The sequence below is a fragment of the Prionailurus bengalensis genome, chromosome F2 (genome assembly GCF_016509475.1).
Source record: "Prionailurus bengalensis isolate Pbe53 chromosome F2, Fcat_Pben_1.1_paternal_pri, whole genome shotgun sequence".
Taxonomy (NCBI): domain Eukaryota; kingdom Metazoa; phylum Chordata; class Mammalia; order Carnivora; family Felidae; genus Prionailurus; species Prionailurus bengalensis.
The window spans coordinates 53,575,586-53,599,506 of record NC_057353.1 but is presented as its reverse complement, the minus strand read 5'-3'; the positions used below and the strand labels follow the sequence as shown (position 1 = coordinate 53,599,506).

The following is a 23,921-nucleotide window of genomic DNA, read 5'->3' as shown; positions in this document are numbered from 1 at the left end:
TCACTAGATTTTGACTGTGATACATTCACATTTGGAAGGAAGTTTTCCTTAGAGTTTTATTTACCAAAAGCCAGATTAACATGGAGTTGTTTTAGGAACTTTCTGAACATTGTTTTTATTACATTTTTTACAGATTTTGTAATTTTATATGGCCTGTCCAAACAAGATAGCCTATACCCCCTTTGCTGGCACAGTTGTAGCATTTAGGCACTTCTAGTTTTTCCATCTTTGCCATTATTTGCAGTATATATGTTTTAAAATGTGCCAGCAGTTCATTTCACATCCCAATTATATTATTTTAGAAAATAAAGGAGAGTCTCTGGGAAACATTTCCAGTGAGATCACTTTGGTCCTTTCATAGTAGAATTCACAAACTGATAATTACCGCTCTGTGCCATAGTTGTAACAGGGAAGAGGAAAGTACATCCAGAAAGAGTACACCCAGAATTTCTCCCACATAAGCAATAAATTAGAGCTGTTTCTTTTTGAGATTTATAACCATACTTAGGAATCCACTTTTTCAAATGATACTTAATTTCCCCAAAGTGCATATTCTGTTCTGATACACACATATATCTGTGCGTATGAAACAGTCCTTGTGCAGAAAGGCATTTTTGTAAACATCCCTTTTGGGTACCAAACATCCAGGAGTCTTTACAAACTATTACAGTGACCTGATGGTCTCTAGAGCCCATCTAGACTTCATTTTCTACAATAGAACTATAACTAAATTCTTTACTTGAAGAAATATTTAAAAAAAAGTATTTATTCACAATGAATAAACTGCATTATGGGTAAATTCACATAAAAATATACTGAGTGTTAACTTACATATTTTTGTCTAAGTACATGTTACTCTGTTACAGACACAATTTTTGTTTTTCTACAGTCTCTCTTCTGTGATTTGTTAGCATCATTCTAGCCACAAGTGGCTTAAGTTGTTCATTCAAACCTAAAGCTCTGATGTATCAGCCTTGCCATCAGGGCACAAGTTCATTTCCTCTACTGGTCATCTTTCTCTCTCTATGGTCATGCTGACCATTTTTGGCTAGAATTGACTGAAATGCCAGCAGCAACAGTGGGCACTAAGTGTCCATCTTATCTTACAGATCATAAATTGTATGCTTTTTTGCACATACAGGGGCTTACTTGGGCAACTCCATGGATTTATTTGGGAAAAAGTCTGGTTTCTTGGCAGAATTTCACTAAGAAAACTGCCCACCCCCAAATCCATTCTACCAGCCTCATCCATTTCTATCTCATACCTGCAGAAACAGCACAATGTCAAATGTTTTTTTAAACTTATGTAACATAATTTTTAAATTCTACTTAAAATTATTTTTTCTTAGTTGAAGTATAATTAGCATACTGTTGTATTGGTTTCAGGTATACAGTCCAATGACTCAACAATTCTATACATGACTCAGTGCTCATCATGAGAAGTGTACTCTTCATCTCTCTTATCTACTTCACCCATCCTCCTAACTACTTCCTCTCTGGCAGTCACGCATTCATCCTCTGTATTTAAGAGTCTGCTTTTTTGTTTCCTTTTTTCTTTGCTTGTTTGTCTCTTAGATTGCACATACGAGTGAAATCATATAGCATTTGTCTTTCTCTGTCTTATTTCACTTAGCATTATATTCTCTAAATCCATTTAGTTGTTGCAAATGGAAAGATGTCATTCTTTTTTTATGGCTGAGTAATGAAGAATTATTACTTGTGTATTAATTGTGCATTTTCTTTATCCACTCATCCATAGATGGATGTAACTTGGGTTACTTCCATATTTTGGCTATTGTAAATAATACTGCAATGAACATAAGGATGCATATATGTTTTTGAATTGTTTTTGTTTTCTTTGGGTAAATACCCAGCAGTGGAATTAACTGGATCATATGGTAATTGTATTTTTAATATTTGGGGGAAACCACCATACTATTTTCCACAGTGGCTGCACCAACTTACATTCCCACCAGCAGTGCACAGGGGTTCCTTTTCTTCACATCCTTGTCAACACTTGTTATTTCTTGTCTTTTTGAGCTTAATTATTCTGACAGGTGTAAGGTGATATCTCATTGTGGTTCTTTATCTTAGAACTGTGAGGTAGGGAACAATGTAAGTGTGCTTTAAAGCTGCAACTCAGTTCAAATTGCTGCCATCTCACTGGAGATTTTTTGAGCAATAGAATATTTTAACTTCCTTCTGCCATTATACTTCCAATACAGATTCTTTTTCATCTTTTAATAATGGGTTTGAGCATTTCTGTGGGTGGGGTGGGAGCTGCAGCTGTCAAAGGCGGGTGTTTTCAATTGATGCAGTTTCTAGCAATAGCAAGAGTATAGAATATTAAACATAACCTCTATCTAATCTTGAGAAAATATCAGACAAACCCAGACTGAGAGCCATTCTACAAGAAAAACTCAGTAGTAGTCATTAGAGAGCAACAGTGACATATACTGTTCTTCTAAGCTTTTAGACAAATGCTTAGTCTTAGACATCCATTGACAGATTTTAATGTCCTGTATGTGGTGGAATTAAGTGTACAGTCTTAAAAGTTGTGAAAGTCCCCAAAGTAGTTTGTATTAATTACAAATTGTACATACCATGTCATAGAAGGTATGCAGTTTCATTACATTCCAAAGTAACAGCCATGGATTATTTGCCAACACATATGTATGTTGCTCTCTAACCCCAGGTTGCCTATTCTAGCTATGTGATTAAGCAATTTGAGCAAGTTATTTTAACTTCATTGAACCCTACTTTCCTCATATGTCAAATGAGCATATTAATACTTGCTGATTATAACAAGGATTACAAGTAATAAACACAGAATTTCTCACACAGAGTTTGGCATGTGGTATAATACTCTACAATTATATACCAATTATTAAATACTTACTGTGTACGAGGCCCTTTACAAGTTGCTCTTTGTTGATTATTTCATTTAGTTTTTACAACAACCCCACTTCGCACATAAGGGAATAGTTTGGAAAGGTTAAATAACTCGCCCAAATAAATTATGATATGCCCCTTCCCAGAGTTGGATCTTAGTAAAAAGTAGCTTTGTCATTTTGGTACTCTGGGAAGGGAAAGCTTGGGTGGGGAAAGTTTTCAGATGATGCCTATTTGATGCCCATGAAAGAAAAGAGAGTAGGAAGTTGGATTGGACAGAAGGAGCCTCATGCCATGATTTAGATCTGACAAAGTATTAGCCAATTCAATAAAAAAAGCTCCTGAGCAAAGATTACCCATTAGAGGAAACCTACACTGGGCAGAAATGACCAGGCCCCAGAACTACCACATGTTCATTTGTTGGCTAGGGGCTGCCTGCTCAGAGGCTGAGATAAATTTCGAAGGCTTTAATAACTAGAGGCTGTCAGCTTCCTTGAACTCCCTTGCAGTTGAATAGCAAGTTCTTAATTGAAGCGAGATTCTGACGGTGCCCCTCCCTAGCTGCCACAGGAGCTATTATTAATATTATTCCATTCTGGGTGTAATCTTCCATTTTTTGTTCAGAAGTAAGTCTCTTGAAAAACTAGCTAGACCCAGAAGCTGTTTAACATAGCTAGTAGGCATGGAAATTTCATTTCAACTCCACAGAATGTCTTCTCCCCGCATATGATTACTAGGTCAGCAATAGTTGCTTTGTATTGAAGAAAAAACATGGTAGATTATATATAGCCCACAGAGACATGAAAATTTGCTTGTTTTTTATTTTATGAGACACTAATCAGGAATTATTCATTCTTTTCTTGGTATTGGAATTCATGCCACTGCCATTGATAAATTACCTAGAATTTCATATTTCTTTCTTTTTTCAGTAGGATTCCAAATATATACAAGTAATTTAGAATTTTTAAACATCTTTCCAAGAATAACAGTATAATTGAAAAATGGCAGCAGTTTTAAAATTCTAGAACTCAAGATCTCCATAAAGTACTGGAGAATTCCAAAGATACTGTACTCACAATGCCCCTTGATAATTCATTGAGTAGCTGCCATACTACCATTGATGATTGCTTGTTAATAAACTTAAGTAAGGCCAAATTTTATTAATACTTTACCAGCAAAAAACAAAATTAATTACAGGTCTGAAATATGAATGGTGCATAAATCGAAAGGCCCTCACTGTCAACCTGTACTTCTCCCTTCTGAATGCCAAGATGGTCCTAGTTAGCATTTGCTGCGCTGCACAGATGCCCTTCTAAAAAGGGTATTACACGTGCTTCATATCCTGGCCTGCCAGAATGAATGATATAATGAAATCGGTGCCTAATGGGAGAAGGCAGAGTGCTTCCCAGAATCAAATGAATAAGCAAAGTTATTGAAGGACCGTACCTTTTAAAGAAAGAATTAAAGCAACAAAAGAGTAGTGGTGAACAAAAACTTTAGTGGTTATATTCAGGGAACAGTTACACGGGACACAGAAACTATGAATCTCAATGCACAAATTCAGGTGTGTAAGAACAAAATTTACATTTTTATAAAACTCAATTTCTATTTGAGTATCTTCTTGGAAGAAGACAAAAATTTAATCTCAGTTTGGAATTTGCCCCTGCATTGCTGCCTTCTCCTTTTTCAAGGCTACTCTAACTTAATGTGAAAGTGATATTTAGAATATTGAACAAACCATGGGGCAAGGTCACTGTGATAGGAGCCTTCAAGATGGTCCCCAATGATTTTCACCTCCTCGTTAGCACCCTATGTATGGCCCCTCCCACACTGAATATGGGTGATCTGTGTTATCAGTATTTCAGAAATGATGAAGTATAACTTTTGAAGCTGTAATAAAAGACATTGTAGCTTCTGCCTTGCTCTCTCTTAGATCACTCATTCTGGGGAAGAAAGCTCCCATGTCATGAAGACAATCATGCAGCTTTACAGAGAGATCCACATAGTGAGGAGCTGAGGTGTCCTGCAACTTGCAAGCCATGTGAGTGACACATCTTAGAACTGGTCCTCTATTCTCAGTCAAGACTTCAGACTCAGCTGACATAGTGAGTGCAAACTGATGATATATATTTAGCCAGAACAGCTCAGCTAAGTTTTTCCCAAATTCCTGACCCAGAGAAATTATGTGGGATTACAAATGTTTATTGTTGTTTTAAGCTGCCAGGTTGTGGAATGAAGTGTATACAACGATAGATAACTAATACACCAAACAATCACAAGGGATATAGATACTGGCTGTAGTGCTTATGAAGCATCCTGGAGCCTCCTCTGCTACTTGAGACATTATCCTTTAGTTTGGGGAGGGTAGGTGATTCTGGGTAAATGTCTATTTATCAGTGAATGCAAAGTACTTTGATAATTTATCAACCAGTACAGCCATACCAGTTCTATACCAGTCATGTTTATGTGGTCTCAAGGCATTGGGAAGCCCACCTAAGTCCAGTTAGCAGTACAGTCCTTGTTTCTCTCCACAAGTGCCTCCAGGTCCTGTGGCTCTCCTAACTACTTCTGGTTAATGTGGGCATTTGAGGTTCCCTCCTTATGCATATTTCCAGTCTTTTATTTTTCTGGGTCCTTTCACCTCCTTGAGATCCTGAAGAGATACAAGGCTTCTCTCCCAAGGAGGCTCCAAACTTAAATTTTATCAGCTCCCCTTGAGACTCCTCTTCCTTACCTCTCTGGCCTCCATTCCCCAACCCTATGTGAACAATATTTCAGTCTCAAGGAACATACCCCTTCATCCTCAATGCTTTATTCCCCAGGCATTGTCTTGTGATTTTTCCAGAGGCACCTATGTACATCCTCTCTGATGATTTTTGAAAACCAAAACCAGAGAGATGAGGTTCCTGACTTCCCAGTTTTCTCCCTGACACTCCTTAAGACAGTAAATTCAAGGTCTGGAGGAAGATGAGGCAAGTTTCACTTTCAGAGAGACAGGCAGAAAAAGAGAATGTCATTTCTTACCTTAAAAATGTTATCCCACTGACCTGTGTCTAGAGAAATTGATATCTGCCCACTAAAAAACTGTTGTATTAGCTGGGGCATGATTATTACATCAAAATTCAACAGGCCCTCGTTATACCTGTTTGCTCTAATTCCATGATGATAAAGCAACACATTGGTTTAATTTTCCAAGTACCTAGACAGGTACTTGAAGGAGTTACTTTCATCACAAAACCTGTGAGGAAATCAAAAAGTATATTGATACTATACTTCATATTTCGTATCTCTTTCCTACAGAGATCCTTGTCTGACTTCCCCAGACTGGGGTTAGGTGCCCTGCTCATATGCTCCATCCAGTATTCTCTCTCCCTAAAAGCACTTATCCCACTGTATTATAATCTTTATATATCATCATTTGTGTCTAGCACTAGACTCTAAGCTCCATTCAACATCTGTGTGTCATGTTCATGATCTGTCCCCAGAGACTCAATAATTATTTGTAGAAAGGCAGAAGCTCCATTAGATCAATCTTACTTATTTGGGGCTTTATGACCCAGTAAAATTTCCAGGAAAAAGGTGAAGGAGTCAATATAAATTGCCAACTTTATATTTTGCTAAGGGAGGACATTAAAAGCAATAACCACAGTTTAGCATCAAATAATTTTATCTTAAAATTGCTATTTAACACCAAAAGAGTTAGATTCACTAAAGAATAGTCCCTGAAAAGGAGTGTTTAACCTCTTTACCAGAGACCAGTTACAACTTCTACCTGAATTGGCACCACATGGCAGACACATTGAGAACTGCTGAAACTTCTTAAGTCCCTTCCTACTTTCAGATAGATAACTTATGTAGATTTGAAATGATAATTCACCTGTTTCCAAGGGGGCACCTTCTAGATTTTTTTTAATGAAACACTCCCAAATAGCTAAAACTTGTTTCTTGTCCTTACTATCTGTGTCTTTAAAGAAAAAAAAAAAAGTCACTGAACATCTTGGCACGTGATTCTCAGCTGGGACTTACTAGCCTCTTCAAGAATTTTGGATTCAAAACCCTGAAGGAGTGAACATATTAGAAAGTAAGAGCTACTGTAATTTTGTTTGTCTTTAAAACATGTTCAGGGAGAGGTTGCTCCAGTCTGATCTAAGAAGAAAAATAAAATTATAGTTGAAGGATCATCGCATGACGCAAAACACTTCTGGCATGTTTATGTTGAATATAGCTCTTGTCTCATAAATTAAGCAAAATTAATTTTGATTAAATTGCACATTAAAGCAACATAAATGTATTATTAGTGTTTCATTTTACGAATCAGAAAAGTTCTTGACAAAACAGTGGATATGTAAAGAGCATTTTCATTGGAACTGGAACAGAAGGTACTTTTATCACTTCAAATAGATGTGGTATCGACAAATGGCAAAGACAATAAAGAAAACACAGAAGCCATGTTTCTATTTTAAATGTCACTTATTTTGAGAACCCATGGGATAAATTACAGCAGCCTTTGGAAAAGCAGAGACATTAAAATTGGGAGATGGAAAAGATGAAATCAGTGATGATGTAATCTAGGGCCTTGATGACACAGGAGACTTCCTTAAAGATCCTGCCTGCATGCTGTGTCTGTTGTAATGCTTCAGACAAGGACAGATTTCTGAATCTGAATTGTGCCTTCACAAATATCTTTCTCCTTATTCTTATTTTTCTTTGTATTATAACTTTGTTGCTCTCCTGAGGGGGGGAAAAAAAAGAGGCCTTAATATTCTGGTTTTAGTCCATTTTTTTCTTACCATAGTATACAGAATAGAATGCTGAAAGTAAAGGCATGTTATTTTATGTTATAAAACAATTTCACAAGTAAATTTCACAGCCTAAATCCAGCTTCTTAATTAAATAGTAGATAAACAAACCCACATGCAGGAATAAAAAATAGAAACCTTGTGAATTATAGATCTCTCTACGGTATAAACTCTCCAGATGAATTATGCTATTTTCACATAGTGTTTTTTTGCCTCATCAGAATTCTTCAACATAAAAGAGTAGTACATTGACTCTGGTATGAAACACACCACATGTAAAATAAAACTTATGAAAAGTAATCTGTTTTAACATATTGATTGTTGCAATTATGATACTACTGAATGTATTAACTTAAGGAACAATTGAGTGGCCAGAAATGGTATTTATCATTATTATTAATCTAGCCTGATTCAGTATGAGTGTAGGGCACAAGAGGTCACATTTACACTATATATTTTTAGAAATGTAAAGATAGTCTTGCAGGCTTTCATTTAGTTCATGAATAGCTAATAACACGTTGAGCCATTAATTTTGAACAAAAGTTTTCCCATTCTCAAAATGCTAGGAAATTAAAAAATGATGTTGATAATATCATTTTTTGAGAAGTGTTAATGATAAGAGTTAAATAGTTTTCCTATCAGGAGCTAAATTTGGTTTATTACTTACAAAAATTGTTATAATTGGCAGCATAATATCACTAAGCAGATACTTTAGTGTCAACACGGACAAGATTATCAACCTGAGTTGCATGCTAAGCACAATTAACTGAAAAACCAAAGTTCAACCAGAGTACACTGATTGGATTCTGAGAGTTCTCCCAAGTTTCAGATTATAGTCACCTTAGAGCAGTTACATGAGTTAACTCAAATAGACAATTTTTTAATTAGAACAGATAAATATATTTTTTTAATTTGAGGGGGGAAGAGGTGTATATTACTCAATGAAGTTATAAAAACCCTTTCTGTTGAAAGACTTAGGTAGCTGAGCTTCTGAAATATGTCTTTGAATTACCAGTGGGCAAGCCTATAAGGAGGCAATTGTTTCTGACGAAATTGTCACCAAGGGGTAGACACTCAAATGAAATTGTAGGCATGCAAATTGTGATCTGAATAAATATATGACACAAATATACAGACATGCCATTTCTCACAGCTACTGCCGAAAAGAAACTCTTTGAAGTTTTTTTCTATTGCAGTTAATATATTAAAACACTGATATTCCTTGGAATCGTAAAACCTTGACTTCATTTCTTACTTTACCAACTATTCATAACATGACCTGGTGTAGGTCCTCTGACTATGTCATTTGAAAGAAGATAATAATACCTACCTTAGGAGGCTATTAAGAAGATTAAATGTGCAAATGGCTGTGAAACTATAGCACAATACCTGACACATGAATAAAATTAACTTTAAGTGGTTAAAAATAATCACTGTAATGAAGTCATCATGTCATGGACTAGTTCTATTTTGTTTTCCATTCATCATTCAGCTCTAGTAAAGGATGATCTGGCAAATTGTGTAATATTTCCTTGGCGACAGTTAAATAGAAGCCTGAGGTAGATTTGACAATAATATCTTGGAAGAAACAAAGATAATTGCTATTTGTTACATTTTTATCCACACTTCACTAATTCATCTACTTTAAATTTATAAAATCCGCAGGCAGTTGTTCTGAATTTTCAGCCAGATAGCCAGGAAACTCAGATGGTTTTTTAAGTTTATAAAATAAGCAACTGCCTACTCAAAACGAACTTGTCCATGGGGGTGCCTCGGTGGCTCAGTCAGTTGAGCATCCAACTCTTGATTTCTGCTCAGGTCATGGTCTCATGGTTGATAAGATCAAGCCCTCCATCAAGCCTCATGCTGGGCTCTGTGCTGACAGCACGGATTCTGCTTGGGATTATCTCTCTCCTCTCTCTGCCCCTCCCCTGCTTGCACGCCCTCTCTTTCTCTCTCTCAAAGTAAATAAATAAACATTAAAAAAAAAAACCACTCTTTAACTTGTCCATGAAGATGTGGAATGCAATGAGATTATAATCACATGTGTTCTCACATCTGTTCCCACACATAAAGAGTTTCTTTCTCCTTGGAATTTCTCCTTAATATCCTTAAGAAAAAAAGCCAAGGTATAAGTGTCATTTAACATAATTTTACTTTTTTCAGCTTCGAAAGGAAATGAAAGCAGTTATCAAGAAAAGAGCATATGGGATATTTTAATGACGGCTAACATAATGCTAGTTCAAATAGTTCCTGTGTTAGAATCTAATGTATTTCTTCCAGCTCATCACTCATGCCAATCCTGTTCCTTAATACTTATCTACATAGGATATAAAATAGGTGGGAATGCAAGAATTTGCTTCACATAGTTGGAAATATAATTGTAATTTTAATCCTGTAATATAAAGCAAAACAACAATAGCATGAACAATAACTTCTGGAAACTTTTCCTGTGACACAGCATCTACTGTCATACCATCAATAGCCATAATGAAAATCAAGTAATAACTCACATCACCAGGGAATCATATTGGCCTTAAAATACTGGTCAATTGTGGGAATGTCTCTAGGATGAAAAATAATACTAAGAAGTTTCCTATAACTTCCCTGATTTAGAACTTTCATGTGTGTGAAGAAAAAAATTCAAGAACAAGAGAGACATACATTCTTATGCTTTTTTCATTTCACCACTTCATTTGGGATACCTGTCAGTCAATCCAATTTGGAGTGTCTATTTTGTTTGGAGGAACGGGTTAGGAGTGGAAAGAAACCTTTTGAGTCCTTATCAAGAGAGCTGGAAAGGTAGAGCAAGTGTATTAGTCAATTTGCCTATTTGTTAATCTCTTCTCTCGTTCCATGGTCCCTGTCAGTGAGTGTCAGGTCACATGACAGATCCCTCAAACACAACCCACAGCTGATTGTATTAATTATACGTACTTGACTCGAGCTGAACCAATCAGATTCATCTTCCAAACATTTGGAATTAGAATTTAGAAATTCTATGGGGCGCCTGGGTGGCGCAGTCGGTTAAGCGTCCGACTTCAGCCAGGTCACGATCTCGCGGTCTGTGAGTTCGAGCCCCGCGTCAGGCTCTGGGCTGATGGCTCGGAGCCTGGAGCCTGTTTCCGATTCTGTGTCTCCCTCTCTCTCTGCCCCTCCCCCGTTCATGCTCTGTCTCTCTCTGTCCCAAAAATAAATAAACGTTGAAAAAAGAAAATTTTACAAGAAATTCTACTTGGCAGCTTTGGGCCACTTAGGGAGACCATGTAAAGCTGACCCTGGAATGGCCATGTTTGAGCTTGCATAAGTGAAACACAGAAATCTCCACAGAGAAAGAAAAAAATTGATTCAGGCGCATAAAAAAATGAAGAAATGAAAGTCTCTTTGGTCTTGGAGGGAGAGAATAGAGAGAATGAAATCAACAGCCTTAGATCTTGATGGCATTCTGTTTCCTTGTTCCAGTCTCTCAAAAAACCTGCCCCTGAGTTTTTTAAATAGTGTTTTATCCTTTAAATGAATTTCCCTTCATTAATTAATTAGTTTGAGTGAGTCTGTATTCCTTACAACCAATGACTAAGGTAAGAAGTAAGCCTGGTCTTACTTGAAAACAAAGTTTTACAGAACTATATTCTTAAAGTTACTATTATTAATTTGGTAGAATGTCTATGGCAGTTTGGGTCTTTTGGTTTTGTTTTTGAAAGGTAGTATGTGTGTTGGGGCGCTTGGGTGGCTCAGTCGGTTGAGCGTCCGATCTCAGCTCAGGTCATGATCTCACAGCTTGTGAGTTTGGACTCTGCGTCAGGCTCTGTGCTGACAGCTCAGAGCCTGGAGCCTGCTTCAGATTCTGTGCCTCCCTCTCTCTCTGCCCCAACCCACTTGTATTCTGTCTCTGTCTGTCTCAAAAATAAATAAACATTAAAAAAAATTTTTTTTAAATAAAAGGTAGTACATGTGTAAGTGTAAAGATGTCAAACAAAAGCAGAAATTTCATAAATGAAGGCATTAATCTAATGTGAAGTAAGATAAATATTATTTGATCATACTAAAAAAAACTATTACAAATAGAGTCCAGCTTTACACTTAAAAGTTCTTTTATAAATTTAAAGTTTACATATAGATGAAATATGTGCATCTTGACTGTTTTCTAGTCTCTCTTACCCCTTGTTATAATCTTGGATTTTCCTTTTTGTGTTAGATTTTTATTTTTATCAAATATATGTACATAGTTTTTATTAAGGCAAATTTTGCTGAAGTAACTATAATAATGCCTATCTTCTTCACCCAAACCAAATACTGAATTCTTCTAAATGTATGTTTCCCTGCTATTTCTGTATTTCTAAATAATATTGTTTACTGTTATCTCAGTATAGCAGTGTCATTGCTGCCACTGCTTCTTTTCCCCTTTGCATTCCCTTTTTATATAGGGTTTACTTTTCTCAAACACCCAAATTTATTCAAACACGCAAATACATTTTGCCATCATAGGCCAACTAGAACACAGCAATGCTTCCTTCCATCTCTATAACCTTTCATTTTTTCTTGGATTTAGTAATTACTTAAAGTGTTCATTTGCCAGTTTTTATTATTCATTTGTCTAAATTTACTGTAGTTTTTCAGTACTGTTTTTGAGTGTTCAATCATCAATTTCTTCTTTCTCTGCTTTTAATTTCTCTTCTATACCCTGTTCCAACCTGGACTGTTCTTTACACATTTCAGTTCTGGGGAATTTTCTTGTGTAACTCTTTAGATGATTTCATTCCCTCCATTTTCTTGCTTGCAAGTTGGATCTTTTGTTGGATCCTCTAAATTCTTTGTTTTTCATCTCGTTTCCCATCTCCTTGACTTTTTTGCTCTACTTTTTGGGAAATGTCTTCAATATCATCTTCCAAATCTTCTATTAAATTGGTCTTTGGGCTATCTTATTTTTTATTCCTAAGCCTTCCTTGTTCCCTGTGTTTCCAATAGCATGTTGTTCTTATTTTAGTTAGCAGTAATCATCTGTTACCTTTCTGAGAATACTATGTAAAGTATGTTCTGCTCCTTTCAGTGTCTGTTTTCTTTAGATGTTTCATTTTCTCTTTATCTTGTCTAATGTCTGCCTTTCATGTTGAAGACTTTACTCAATGTCTTGTGATACTCAGCTGTCTGTTTCATATTTAAGTATAAGTCACTAGAGTGTTATATGGAAGCACTATGTGTTTATGATGAATAGGGTGTGGCTTTTTTTTTTTTTTTTAATTAGGATCTTTCAATGTCAGTTTCATTAGGTCTTTTCTTTGGGGGTCATTTGATTCTCCAGAGAAGTATTCTCTTATTCTTCTAACTGGGTGGGTATATGTCTCAACACCTATATTCCAGGAGCAGGGTCCAGAAGGGGGCCAGAATCCCACCAATCAGTATAAAAATTTTGACTTATCTTTTTGGCCTCAGCCCCATTTCCTTTCCCATACCTCATGTTGATTAGTGCTCCAAAGCCTCTGGGATGTAGTAAATTATCTAGAAGCTGAAGCATTGATATCCTCCAGGGTAGAAGGTGGGAAGAAAATAGGGAGGGCATTACTTAGCTTAGAAGTGTGGGGGAATAGATAAAATCTGAGGATCTAGCTACTTTCAACCATTTTCCTTGGTTTTAGCATTGAGTGTCATTACCAACTTCCCCAGTACCCTGTGCCTCAATGTCCTAAATCTTTCCATGTTTCTGTAGGGCAAATTAAACCAAAAAGAAAAATGGAAGAAGAAAAAAAGACAAAAAACATGTTTTTTCTGGGTAACGTCCTATGTGTATACCCACGTTTTAGCTTCATTTACTGAACACCACTCTCCATCTGCTTTCTATCACCCAGAGAATTCCATTTAAATCTCCCATCATCTTTATCTCCCTTCATTTTTTTTTTGTTCTCTTTTTATTCCTTTACTTTATTGGTGCTTCAAGAGAATGAGGAAATTGATGCCTAGTCAATCAGAAGTTTTCTCCTCATTTCATGTAGTATAAATTTAGTTTCCCTTCTAAAAGATGGTTCTGCTCATCCCTCTTGCCAGGTCCTGAGTTTATCCCCAGGGTAAAATAATTCAACATGAAAAAACTAGCATGAAGAATTTTCCTGAATTTACATAAAGAAATTTCAATTACAATGTTCTATAGTTTTCCTTAATAAAAAGCAAATTAGCCAACAGGAAAAAGCACACCATAATGGTGGTAGCCACAGTTGGCAGAGTTGTGAATTTTTAGCCAGTGAACACACTGGCTCAGTGAGTGGAACAATGATTCAGTTAATATGATCAAGCTGAGTGATGAAGCTCCAGGAACATCCCCAAAGAAGGAGAATGCCATGTGTTTGCCACTGATCCTATTAATGTGCTTTGCTCTTTAAACTGCAACCTTAAAAATAAAGTACAAAATTTTAGTTTACCAGAGTCACTCTTCACTACTAGAAGTCATCTGAACTTTTAAACATTGGCCAAAGCTTTCAAATTACTTTATCAGAGTTAGGAAAATCTGGTTGTAAACTATATGCTAAATAATATCAGATTAGTTAGGAGAATAGCTTAGTGCAGTTTAACAAATAAGTCTGTCCTTTCTTAATTTCACCCCACTTCTGCCACCATATGATAGGTACAACCATTCTGCGGTCTTTGAAAAAACACTGTGTAACTGTGGGCTTAGGCCTAGGTCATTCTTCTAGATAAACCTTATAATTTAGGCTGACTTTTTGAGTCTCCCAAATCCTTGTGCACATAAACTGTCCTCTGCTATTCTATAGATGTCACATAATGTAGTTAAATGGCCACTGTATGAAGAACAAGAAAAGTTTTAGACCTAGTCCTGTTTTCTAAATTTCTGTGTCAGTTTCCCAGAGTTGTGTGACTCAAACAATAACAGATGTATGGAAATGCCTTGTCAGTTATAAAGAAATATGTATAATTCATAAATAAATTTCACCAATTTTAGTTTTTAGAGCGATACTGAGTGATAATTTTAGGAATGGGAATTTTAGTTTTTGTAATAAAAAGAATTTCAATGGATTAATTTCATGGGCCTAACTTTTAATTAAGATTTTATGACTTCAGAGCCACCTGAGTGGCTCAGTCGGTTGAGCATCCCACTTCAGCTCAGGTCATGATCTCACAGTCCATGAGTTTGAGTCCCACGTTGGGGTCTGTGCTGACAGCTCAGAGCCTGGAGCCTGCTTCGGATTCTGTGTCTCCATCTCTCTCTGCCCCTCTCCTGCTCATGCGCTCTCTCTCTCTCTCTCTCTCTCTCTCTCTCTCTCTCTCTCTCTCTCAAAAATAAGTAAATGTTAAAAAAAAAAAAAACATGTATTATGACTTCAGAAAAGAAAAATACCAGAAGGCCTTTTCCAAGTTTTGCATTTTCCTTTTAACTAGCTAGAGTGTTTTTGGGGGGGCCAAATTGTGACCCCCATCCTAAATTTATATTTTGGAGCTCAACCTCCAGTACCTCAGAATGTAACTTTATTTGCAGATAGGACCTTTAAAGAGGTAATTAAATTAAAATGGGTTTGTTAGGGTGGACCCTAAGCCAATATGACTGGTGTCCTTACAAGAATAAGGGGTTAGAACATAGAGAGAACACAGGGAGAAGATCACATCTTACAAGACAAGGAGAGAGGCCTAAGAAACAACCCTGTAGACACTTTGCTTTTAGACTTGCAACCTCTAGAATTGTGAGAAAATATAAGCCACTTTTGTTAAGTGAGCCCTAGAAAACAAATGAACTGTTTTAGAGTAAAAAGAAGGAAATGTCAGTCATGTCCCAGACTAACATGCATCCTTTCCTAGAAATTTCACTAATAACCAAAAGATTATGTCTTAGGATCCGAAAAATATTGGTAATTTTATTAATTTAATGTTATATTTCACACTATTCTTTATTGTGTTTAGTTTAAATTTTACTAATAGATAAATTAGCAATGTTTTATACCTTATGAATAAAGCTGCTGTATAGTCATGCATTCAGTAGCATCATCAGAGTACATATGATATTAGCTTTGTTTTTTTTGTTTTACCAGATGAAATTTACTGAGCTAAAAGCTCGAATACAGCTAGTATGCAAGCCATTCTCCTGGCAATTTATATACATATATATAAATTTATGTGCCTGTATTTATATATACATATATATAGTCAGTAAATTAGAAAGGTCTAGGTGGGAGATACAAATTTAGAAGTCACTATCTTTGAAAAATAACATAGTTCCTCATTTATATTTAACACCACTTGAATTTTTGAAACTGGTAGTTCCAGCATGTTAGGTTATTAATATTTAGGTTATTTTTTATTGATAAATAAAAATATTTCAAAAGCCTGAATAGTTGACTGATATAATCTTACTTGCTCCAATTTATGAATCATAGGAAAAGAGGACAACTGTATGTTATTTGGCCTAAATATAACAAATGTCAAATATTATCTCCCTGAACATTGAAATATAATCTTCCTGTATATTTATCCCAGGATATTTAATATACAGGGAGATTGTATTTGATATAAATAACATAGAGTAAAAGGAATATTATCTTGGCACATCCCAGTTATGGGATTTCTGGTTACTTTTTTCTTAGTTAAGAAAAACAGTAAAGGGACATGGAATGTCCTATATGAATCTTAGTTATTTTTGCCATTTGGAATAGTTTTGCAGAATGCTGGAATTGCTTGATCTTCAAGCAAGTTCTTTGGACTGAAAGGAGGTATTCTAGAATCTAGAAAGCCATTTTGTTTTATTATGTAGAAAAATAAAATATGTAGAAAATTAAAGGGTGTTAATCTATTTTTTGAATAAAGACTCATAAGTCAAAGATAAAATAGGAATCTAAGAAAAGTAATAGTAACAAATGAACATAAGCTGTTTCCTGTAAACAGCATATATTCCGACTTCTCTCTTGTTCCTATTTGTGAGTTGTTTGTGCTTTTTCCTAAGACCAACCCCTGCACCTGATCGCCCAATTTCATGACTTTTTTTTTTCAATTCAGGGTGTCATTCCAGTAATTTTTCCCTCTCCTGCTTTATTGTTATTTTTCTTTCTCATGGATTATAAGCAAAAAAACATCATGGCCTCTCACATCAGTCTTTTGTACTTTCCTTTCCCCAGCTATCTTTTCTCAAGAACACAAATGGCATTCACCTTTCTAAATACATACACTGGTTCATTTTCTTTCCTCATCTTACTTAGCTTCAGAGCAACATTTTAATTCTTTTTTTTTTTATTATTATTTGAGAGAGAGTGTGTGTGTGCACAAGTGGGGGAGAAGGGCAGAGGGAGGGAGGGAGAGAATCTTAAGGAGGGTCCACACTCAGTGTGGAGCCCAACATGGGGCTCGATCCCATGACCCCGGGATCATGACCTGAGCAGAAATCAAGAGTCTCGACACTTAACTGACTCATACACCTAGACACCCCAAGAGCAGCATTTTAAACAGTGACTTTCAGGACACTCTGTCTATTGGTTTTCTTCCTACCCTACTGGCCACTTCTCAGACTCCTTTATTGGATCCTCAAAATCTTTTTGACCTAGCAACATTAGAATGCCTGAAAGCTGAGTTACTGAATATCTCTGTAATCTCATCAAGATACATAGCTTTAAATGTCATCTACCTGCTGGTGACTTCTAAGTTTATATCCCACCCCCTATTTCTCTTCTCTGACTTCAGACTCATATATATAACTGCTTACTTGACATCCTTAATTGGATGTCTAAACAACATTTCATACTAAATATGGTTAAAATTGAACTCTTGATATTCCATTCTTCAATCTGCTTTCAAACCAGTGTCTCCAGTAGTCTCCCCTTCCTCAGTAATGACGACTACATCAGTTCAGATTTTCAGTCCAAAAAATTTTATCTTTCTCTCATACCCCACATCCAATCTGTCAATAACTTTTGGCTTTTTCTTTAAAATATATTCAGAATTTAACCTCTTCTCACCACACCTGTCTCTCACCTAGATTATTGCAACTGCCTTCTTATGGTTCCTGCTTAACTCCTTGTTCTCATATAGTCAGTATAAAAGCCAGAGTAAGCCTTTTAAAAGATAAGTAGAGCCTATCATTTCTTTTTTTTAATTGAGTTTTTAATTCCTGTATAGTTAACATACAGTGTTATATTAGTTTCAGGTGTACAGTACAGTGATTCATCTATTCTGTACATTACTCGGTGCTCATCATAAGTGTATTGTTTAATTTCCATCACCTGTTTTCCCCACCTACTTTCTCTGGTAACCATCAGTTTGTTCTCTACAGTTAAGAGTCTGTTTCTTGGTTTGTCTGTCTGTCTGTCTCTCTCTCTCTCTTTGAATTTTTCCTTTGTTCATTTGTTTTATTTCTTAAATTCCACATATGAGTGAAATCATATGGTATTTGTCTTTCTCTGACAATATTTCACTTAACATTATACTGTAGCTCCATCCATGTTGTTGCAAATGGCAAGATTTCATTCTTTTTTATGGCTGAATCCTCTGAAAATATATTTACTATATCTTCTTTATCCATCCTCTGTTAATGGACACTTGTGCTTCTTCCATAATTTGGCTATTGTAAATATTGCTGCAATAAACATAGGGATGCATGTATCCCTTTGAATTGGTGTTTTTGTATTTTTTTGAGTAAATACCCAGTAGTGTGATTACTGGATCATAGGGTAGTTGTATTTTTAGCCTTTGGAGGAACCCGCCCCCCTGTACTCTTTTCTACAGTGGCTGCACCAGTTTGCATTGCCACTAACAGTACACCAAGTTCCCTTTTTCTCCACATCCTGGCCAACACTTGTCATTTCTTGTAGATATTATCATGTCTTTATTCGGAAAACTTCCAACAACTTCTATCTCATTCTTAATATAAGGCCTTATAGCAGCCTGCTATTTTTCTTGAATATTAATTCCTCCTTGCCTCTGCTCCAGCCCCATTGGCCTTCTTATTCTAGCCTCTTGTTCATGAAACATGCTAGAAATAGTAAACCTCAAAGCTTTTCCCCTGGATTTTCATTTTGCCTAAAAGACTACTTCCCTGTGTCCTCCCACCCCTTTATCAAGAGATACATTTGGGGAGAACTGACATCATAACAAGATGAGCTTCTAATCTATGAATTTGATAAATGTTTTCACTTACTTAGTTGTTCTTTCATTTCATTAATTAATATTTTGTAGTTTTCAGCACACAGATGTTATACATTTTAAAAGTTTGTCTCATGTTTTGTGATTTTTATGCTGTTTTAAATAATTTCTTTCCATTTCAAATTGCAATTGTCCATGGCTAGTATTTAGATATAGTTGATTTTTGTTGATATTTTAATGTTCATTTATTTTTGAGAGAGAGAGAGGGAGAGACAGAGTGTGAACAGGGGAGGGGCAGAGAGAGGTAGAAACAGAACTCTCCAGGCTCTGAGCTGTTAGCACAGAGCCCCATGCGGGGCTTGAACTCACAAACCTCAAGATCATGACCTGAGCCAAAGTCAGATGCTTAACCAAACAAGCCACTCAGGTGCCCCGATTTTTGTTGATATTTTATCTGCAAGTTTACTCTATTCACTTATTAGTTCTAGAGACTTTTTGCAAACTGCAGGATTCCCTATGTTGGAGATCATGTCATCTGTGAATAAAGAAAGTTTTACCTCTTACTTTATGATCTGGATTAATTGTATTTCTTTTTCTTATTTAATTTCACCTGCTGAAATCATCAAGGCAATGTTAGAGTAATGAAGGGAACTCCCTTGCCTTGTTCCAAATCTTAGGGAGAAAGCATTCAGTCTTTTACCATTAAATGTGATAGGTAATTCTAGGATTTTTTGTAAATTCCTTTTATCAGGTTGAAGCAGTCCCCTTCTGTTCTTAGTTTGTTGAGCTTTTATCATGAATGGACGTTGAATTTTGTCAGATTATTTTTTGATAGCTATTGAAAAGATCATATTGGTTTTCAGGCTTTTGATATTGTTAATTCCCATATCCTTCATAAAGTATGTTTTAGATCTTCAAGAGGAGCAATGATACAGATTTTGATCACAGGGACCTTTTTTCCATTGGACAACTTTTAGAACTAATGATCTATGGAACATACTGGGAAATGCTAATATAGAAAATAAATGTATAACATGGACATAATCCTTTTTAAACTCATAGGATTATTAATGAAGGGTAACCAACATAATGTAGATAAAGCATTTAGCTTAGTGCTAAGCACATAATAAGTCCTCAAGAGATATTCAAACATTAAAAGCTAATTCATATTTTAATTTGACCATGAATTCTGCATTTATTGTATGCTTATTCTTTCAATGTCACCTTTAGTAGCATTATAAATATTAACATGAAAACTAAAATGACTTGTTCAAAAATTATTGTTCCCATTGGTTTTTCTTACCCTATAAGGAAAATGTATGTTCTATCAGAATTCTAAAAAGAGTCATTATCACAGCTCAGATTCACCAGATTTTAACATTACCCTACAGAGGCCTGACTAAATTAAAAGGTGTACCTCAGCACCACATGATTATTATTTTACAAGTTGAAAATAGCTTTTGTGAAATTACTTCCAAGAGATAAGCATGCCTTATGAATGCTGATTCATAAACACTTGTTCATAAGGATTAAGGCAACACAACAATTCACCCTTTCACCTTCTCATTTGCCTCATCACACATTTGGAAAAGCTTCAACTGTGTGCGTAATCTTGGAGATCAATATCTGGGCTTTAACCATCACTTCTACCAAAGGAAATGAAAACATTTCTAAAACTCATGGAAAACAAGGATATAATTGTTGAACACACACACACACACACACACACACACACGTGCATACACACACACACACACAAGTAAATACAGCTTTACCTTTGACTTGGAGAGTCCCAAACTTATTATTTGCAATAGTGTTATACAGCCACAGATAACTTTATTGAGCAATCACAGGCTGAGTTTTCATTTGGTTGATGTAAAGGATTTGTTCTTTTTAGTGTAAAAATTGTCAGGAAAGGAGAAGAACCAGACAATTACAAGTGACACACCAAATATCTCTTTCCTGTTACAAGTTTTGCCTTAAAACTAAGTAATTATGTGGCTCTGATGATTTGCCATCCCTGGGACAATAGTTTCCTGACATTTCAGGACAGCAGTTTATAATAATGCTTACATGTGGGTTTCATATTGCATGTTGTTAAAAGAATCAGTGGGTCTAGACTGGAGTTTATTTTTTAAGTACATGGTAATAATCTGCTATATTCCAAACAGAAGGGCGTCTATGCCTAACTCAAAACAAGAATAATTGAGTACCAGGAAGGAGCCATACTGCCTATGCTATTAGGAGTGGGAAGGGGTGAGTGGTGAAGCAGAAAAAAGATACATCAGGCCTTCATTCCTTAAGATCTGGAAATACATTAAGCAAAGCTGTTTGGATCAATAAACAACTATGTACCTGGTATGACTCTGCCTCAAAGTGGTCATAAAAGCCAGGAGACCAGTCTTACAGTCAAGATACCAAGGTTCAAGCCCCACCAGTGCCACTTAGATAAATTACCTTAGATAAATTTACTAATTTCTCTTGAGTTTTCTCAGCTGTAAAATTCTCATCTTAATCGTAACTCATAGTTTTATGGCAAAAATAAAGTAACATGCAAAATATTTTATAAACTACAGATCACTATAATATTAAAATCTCTTTCTCAAATGTAAATGCTTAGAAAAAATTGCTATAGTCATCTTTTAACAACATCAAAGAAAGAAAAAGGGCCAAATTGTTTTATTTTTAAATCCAAGATCTAAATGGCTATAAATCTATTTCTTTGAAATATATATCAATATTTCTTGAGTTATGTAGTTGATGTAATGAATCTATAGTTTCTAACATTGTTATTTTTCCTCCCTGTGGTTATAAGCACTTATAACGTAGCCCATTGGCATCTGGCCAGTCTCCCCAGGGCTTGAAAATAATTGTTAGTGGCTTGTGATGACTTCAGCTAATGCCTTAAAAAACATAAGAGGAAAGAATTGGAAGTTACAAATTGGAAACTTCTCAGTTGAGAAAATTACCTATTTTCTCATATATTTTAGGGCTGTCTCTGGTCTTTCATCCATTTGTAGTCACCTAGATGAATCAGGTTACAAATGAGTTTTTCAAAGAGAATAAAAGTAAATAATAACACTTCAATCTAATCATTTGGATAGCTGAGATATTCTTTTAATTTTCTCATACCTAATGTATTTAATAAACATCTTTATCTTTTATTTTTCTTCATAATTATAGTTTATTTCTTTTGGCTTCTTATTTGAATCCTACAAGAGTATCCTAAGATACTTTCAGTAACCTTTAAAAACATTATTCCCCTATGGATATCTTAGCAACAGAGTGTTTTGAGTTGCTTTAAATGCTGGCTTCCAAGTGCCACTATACAGGATGCCTAATTTCATTTATGAATATAAAATCCATACTTTGGTGTTCATCTAACTTCTAAGTAAATGCTTTTAAAGTGTTGCTATGTTTTTAAAAAACTATCAGAGCATTTCTGTTGAATGAAGCAATGACCCTTTTCACTGAATTAAGAACTCTTTAAGTAGGGTTCTTCTGAATTTACAAAATATTATCTCAAGAATATCCTTCTCCAGGCTCTTAAAACAGAAAACTACTTTTTAACTACCATGTTATTATATGCTGGACAAACAAAATGCCACATTTTCATTGCAGTCATGTGGATTTTAAAATTTAATTAGTGAGATTTAATTAAATGAGTGCATGGCTTCTATTAATATTTTGGATAACTCTTCTAATCAGTGAGATATCCTTAGATGAATGTTTTTGCTTTTATTATGCCTTATTAAAATGGTTAACGGTTAACTGTAAGACACATGCCAACAGTTTCATTTACATTAATGACTCTGTCTCAAGTAATTTCGTTTTCTTTTTGGCCACTTTTCTCTCACTCTATGCAAACTTTTAGTTTTTGTTTCCTATTTCATAAACATCAGATCATAGTTGGTTTCACTATTCTTATATTTCTTCTTTCTTTATTATCCATCCTTTCATTCTCTATGTAGAAATTACAACATAAAGTTTACTCCTAACTTTCTCTAAATGAACTCATTGGTCACAAACATTAACCAATTTAAACAAAACACCATGAAATGATAATATTGTAAGGGGTGCTGCAGGTATCGCACAGGCTTAACATTTTTAAGTAAAAATTAGTGTAGCCAATAGATGGCAGAACCAGTACTCAAATCCAGGTCTTCAGACTCTGAGACCTACACTTGAATTCCCTCCTTGACTTCTCAAAAAAGAACCCTTATTCTTTCCTTAAAATTTTTAAATGTTTATTTTTGAGAGAGACAGAGCATGAGTGGGGGAAGGGGCAGAGAGAGAGAGAGAGAGAGAGAGAGAGAGAGAGAGAGAGAGACAAACAGACACACAGAATCCAAAGCAGGCTTCAGGCTCTGAGCTGTCAGCACAGAGCCCAACGCGGGACTCGAACCAATGAACAGTGAGATCATGCACTGTGCCCAAATGGGTCGCTTAACCAACTGAGCCACCCAGGAGCCCCTATTCTTTTTTTATCACATATGTAATACATGGTCATTTGTAAATCTTAGAACTTAGTCAAAAAGAAGAAAATAAACAATAGCAAATCATAACCACTGTTATGGTATACACCCTTCTTGGTCTGTGCTGCCCAATATGGTAGCCACTAGCCACATATAGTATTTAAATTAAAATAAAATAGATAAAAATTCTATTCCTCACTTGCTCTAGCCATACTTCAAGTACTCGACAGCCAGAAGTAGCTAGGGACTACTGTATTAGCAGAGATATGGAACATTTCCTTCATCATGGAAAATTCAGGGGCACCTGTGTGACGCAGTCGATTGAGCATCCGACTCTTGATCTTGACTCAGCATGATCTCATGGTTCGTGAGTACAAGCCCCGCATTGAGCTCTACTCTGATGGTGCAAAGCCTGCTTGGGATTCTGTCTCTCCTTCTCTCTCCCTCCTCTGCTTTCTCTCTTTCTCTGTCTCTCTCTCTCTCTCTCAAAATGAATGAACATTAAAAAAAAGAAAATTCATCCAACAGTGCAAAAGTGTAGACTTTTCATGCATAAAGAAATGCATGCATACACATGTACCAAGGTGTGCATATAAATATGTGTACATATGTATGTGTGCATAAACATATAAATTCATATTTTTAAGTATAAATGAGTCACACTGTTTGTAATATTTGTAATCTGATT

General features: G+C 35.6%; 1 long non-coding RNA gene across 1 annotated transcript in view; it reads left to right on the top strand.

Annotated features, from left to right (window-relative positions):
• Nucleotides 1-23,921, top strand: part of LOC122495719 — a 112,194-nt gene that overhangs the window by 4,811 nt on the left and 83,462 nt on the right. The window contains exon 2 of the long non-coding RNA XR_006300546.1: nucleotides 4,826-4,933. This is a non-coding gene — a long non-coding RNA (uncharacterized LOC122495719). The remainder of the gene's footprint in view (nucleotides 1-4,825; nucleotides 4,934-23,921) is intronic.